This window comes from Tupaia chinensis, unplaced genomic scaffold (genome assembly GCF_000334495.1).
Source record: "Tupaia chinensis unplaced genomic scaffold, TupChi_1.0 Scaffold000054_1, whole genome shotgun sequence".
In the NCBI taxonomy this organism is placed as follows: domain Eukaryota; kingdom Metazoa; phylum Chordata; class Mammalia; order Scandentia; family Tupaiidae; genus Tupaia; species Tupaia belangeri.
The window spans coordinates 6,097,644-6,102,074 of record NW_006159512.1 but is presented as its reverse complement, the minus strand read 5'-3'; the positions used below and the strand labels follow the sequence as shown (position 1 = coordinate 6,102,074).

Here is a 4,431-nt window from a genome sequence, read left to right as displayed (position 1 = left end):
GTAATGAGGCATATACTGCCAATACGCACTACACATTCTACAAGCATTGCCTTTTTATTTTATCTCTTTTAGCTGTTTAACTTTGTAAAGTGCAAAGAGATTGGATCAAGTTTAAATGACTGTGCTGTGATAAGCAATCCATTCCTAAGATAATGGTGCTAATTCATTGTGAGGACAGAGCCCTCATGACCTAAATACCTCTTAAAGACCTCACCTATTAATACTGTCACAATGTCAGTTACATTTTCAACATGAGGTTTTAATTTTTTTTTGGAAGGGACATTCAAACCATAGCAGCAGTCTTACCTAATTGTGGTTTATTTTGCTTTGACAAGTTTTACAAAAATAAATGATCATGGAGAACCAGATAAATCCCTTTCCAGGGTATCGCCAGTAGTCTTGCTGCCTTAAGGCATAAGGTTTGTTAGCTCTGTGATGAATCTGCCTCTGGTTCCTGTGAGTAGAAAGTAAGCACACATTAAATGAATGAATGATAAAGTAAAAAGAACATGGAACTGGGACTTAGATGGCCTGTGTGACTTGGGTAAATCACATAATCAGAGATTATTTCTCCTATTTAACATGGAAGTAACAATCTGTATCTTACAGATGATGGATGCGAAAATACTCTACTAATCAAAATGTAAAATACAAATAGAAAATTTGGTTTTGGGGCCAGCAGGTGGTTAAAGGTGCTGGATTCCTATGTGACTGACTACAGTTCGAATCCTGGACCTGATGGCTTGATTTCTTGTTTTCCCTTTCTCTCTCTTTATCTCTCTGAGAAAAAATTTAAAAAACTGTAAATGTAATGAAATAAATAATTCTTTAAAACATAGATTTGTTTTTATGAATGGAACACCTAAAAGGTATAGGTTCTCCTCCTTTAACGTAAAATTCCTGTGACTCCCAGTTCCACAGAGATATTCTCAATCATTAGGCTGGAGAAAAAAGCTCATAAACATACCTTTGGATCTTCAAGAATAGGGATGAATGCAAGGTTTTATATCTTTTATTAGTAACAAGTTTAATTGTGTGCATTTTAAGAAATCATACATTTTTAGGGCCAGCAGATGGTGTAGAAGTTACTCTCCAGACTCCCATGTCATCCACTACTGTTTGAGTCCTGGACCCAGTGGTTTGAAGTCCACACCAGGCACGTGTGTGTGCGTGTCCAAGATTCCAGGAGAAGAATGGAAACAAGACTGCAGAGTGGCCATGCCCGTTGTGGGGTAATTTCTCACTTTTCCTCTCACTGTCTCCATCTCTCTTTGGTGAGCACACACACCCCTAAGTCAAAACACCTCTAAAAAAGAAATCATACTTTTTATGGTTTTAAAAATTTTGTGACTGCATTTATTTTTGTGAATAACTGTAATTAAATCATTCAGTTCTCTGCACACTTTCAAATTAATGTCCTGAACAGCTTTGTGCATATTTTTCTTTTTCTTTCTCTTTTAGAGAGATTTTTGCTATAGGGCATGTGCAATCACTGGAGAGACAGAGAGAGAGAAAACAAGAAGTCACCCTCCCACCCGGGGAAGAACATGCAACAATCCCCTCTCCTCCATTCTCCTCTCTGGACTTTGGCCTTACATGCACATGCACCTGGCGTGAGTTTCAAGCCTCCGGATCTGGGATTTGAACTGTGGTAGACTACATAGGAGTCCAGCAATGTAACCATTACACTATCTGCTTGGTCCCCATGTTTTTCTATGTTTCTGGTAAACTTTTAATAATTGAACATTGGTATGCTTTAGGCACCATGATTCATCTTGGGAATTGAGAAAAGCTAAGATTGAATCTCTGAACTGAGAGCTCTTCATGTAGGAGAGGAGAGAGAAGAGTGAAAAGAAAACCACAAAGCAGTTGTGAGGTTATAGAGGAATTTTCAAGGTGCTTTATGAGCCAAAGCGGGTAACCATTTAACTAGGGCAATGAGTCAGAGGAAGCTTTTAGGAAGAGGTCCTTGGGTTGGCCAACTGAGTATCAGTCCTTACTCCCATGCCCTTTTCTTGCTTTGATCTTGGATTTTTCTTTAGACCAGCCATTAGTCTGCTCTGCTTGGATTTGCTGTCTCTTGCTCTATTAACTAGTGGCTGAGCTTGCTCTGCCTCTAAGTGTCTTCAATTCCTGAATGGCACTATTGTCCTGCCCTCTGAAGCATCTGGCTACAACCCAACTATACTTGTGGCTTTGCGACCAGAGTTAGAGCCAGTGGGCTGGTGGAAAGTGTGCAGCAACCTGCCCGCCCCACCCCTCTGCAACTAAGGACCCTGATTTGTAGTTTGCTAATTGCCAAAGAATTAATATTTACATTGTGACTGGCTTCAAGATACCAGTATCATGTCACTGAACACAAAATTTGGGAGAGATATGCAGCAACATATTATGTAGTATTTATATCATACAAGTGCAAGGGACATAAAATAACCACAAGAGCCTAGACAGTAGTAATAATGTACTAAAATAACAGGAACTAATTTATTTTTCAGTATGTATTATCTCTGTTTTGAATATAATTTCTTTAATTACATAGTTACATAATTTAGGGTTTTTTGTTTGTTTTATTTTTTTAGAGAGGTTTATTTATTTATTTATTTATTTATTTTTGCTATAGGGTGTATGCACTCTCTGGAAAGACAGAGAGAGACAGAGAGATGGAAAATGAGAAATCACCCCCGCCCCCGCCCCGGGGGGGATAGCCAGATCACAATCCCTTCTCTTTCATCCTCATCTCAGGATTTTGGGCACGCATGCACATGTATCCAGCATGAGTTGTAAGCCTCCGGGTCTGGGACTCAAACCATGGTGGACTATGTGGGACCAGAGACATAACCATTATGCCATCTGTTGGTCCCCATAATTCAGTGTTTAATAATAGTTCTGCTTATCAATATGCTCCTAAATTTTTGAACGCTATAATTGTGAGTCTTTATGAGCTGGGTTAACCCACCACTGATCACGATGAATAGTTACCTGAAGTGGTCCTGCTCACCTCTGCAAACTCAGCTCTCTCCTTTCTCCCCTTCTCTCTCTCCATCCCTCTGACTTTTCACAACTGACCTATGTATGTTCCTTAAAATGTCCCACTTGCTCATATTTTAGAGATTTTTGTATAGATGTTTTCTCTTCACCCAGACTGCTATGTCTAGAAACTTCTCATAATTCAGTTCTCATTTCAAATACTACTTTTGTTAAATAGTCTTCCCTGTATCTAACTTAAACCAGCCTCTCTCAAAGACAGTCTCTTACAATACAGCTTTTCAAAAACCATTTCTTCTCAGTCATGATTAGTACTGAGTTTACCTTACCTTTTCTTTCTTGTCTATTCCTTTAGCATTTATGTCTCCTCATAGGATATGAAATCAATGTGAGCATAACTTTGGCTGCCTTGTCCATCAATGTCTAATACAGTGTCTGGCACATAAACTGTATTCAATAAATATTTGTTAAACGAGCGAGTGCACAGCTGACAGACTCGGTGAGCTCACTCTCATGTTGCCAAGAAGGGATGCTACTGTAATGGCTCTAGGGTCTCAAGATCATAGATTTTTTTCCCCATTTAATAGATCTTTTATCAAATGTACTCAATTTACTAATTGATTTTTATTATAATCCAATGTATGTCTAAGTTCTGCTAAGAGTTCTCGGAAAAGCCTGCTTTAAATCTCATTTTGATGCAAAGCATGACTTCATATGTTAATTACATTTAGTTTGTGTGGGCATTGGTTGATCTTTCGAGCTCTGGATTGTTTACACGGGGAGAGTTAGATTTAAATGAAATATGTAGTGGAAATGAAATTCTGAAGTTTATGAGCTCAGCTGGCTGTACGAGGTGGAAATTTCCTGAGGTTTTGCTATGAGACATGTCATTTTCTCTGAGTTCTGAAGAGGAGAGAGTAGTTCTCAGACAGATAAATTCATCTGAAATGTTCCAATATCTTTGATATTGTTGGAGTTAGATTTGGCTGTTAGTGAAAGAAACTTCAGAATAATGCATTTAAATAAAATATATATAAATTAATTTTTGGCCTCTGTCAAAGTCTTTTCAACAATCCAAGGCTACGGGAGTGATGGCCCATGGTGTCAAAACCAGGTTCCTTTAATCTTGATCCTTTTTTCTTCTCACTCTGACTGAAAGCCTGGCTCATTCCTAACTTACCTCGTAATCTTGCATGGCAGCTCCTGCTCCAGGCAGCATTTCTGTATTCCAACTTGCAAGGAAAGAAACACTGGAAGAAGAAAGGTATGTCTCCTTTAAGGGCATGTCTCAGATTTCACACAGACTACTTGAATTTCTTTCTTTCTTTTTTTTTTTTGGAGAGGTTTTTGCCATAGGGCACGTGCGCTCGCCAGACAGACAGAGACAGAAAGCAAGAAATCACCGCCCGCCCCCCCCCCGGGGGGGGGGGGGGGCCCCCCCCCCAC

General features: G+C 39.2%; 1 long non-coding RNA gene across 1 annotated transcript in view; it reads right to left on the bottom strand.

Annotated features, from left to right (window-relative positions):
• Nucleotides 1-315: 315 nt before the first annotated feature.
• The window catches only part of LOC106736045 (uncharacterized), a 13,472-nt gene continuing 9,356 nt past the window's right edge, over nt 316-4,431 (bottom strand). Inside the window, exons 2-3 of the long non-coding RNA XR_001371179.2 lie at nt 4,166-4,235; nt 316-454 (exon numbers count right to left, since the gene is read on the bottom strand). This is a non-coding gene — a long non-coding RNA (uncharacterized LOC106736045). The remainder of the gene's footprint in view (nt 455-4,165; nt 4,236-4,431) is intronic.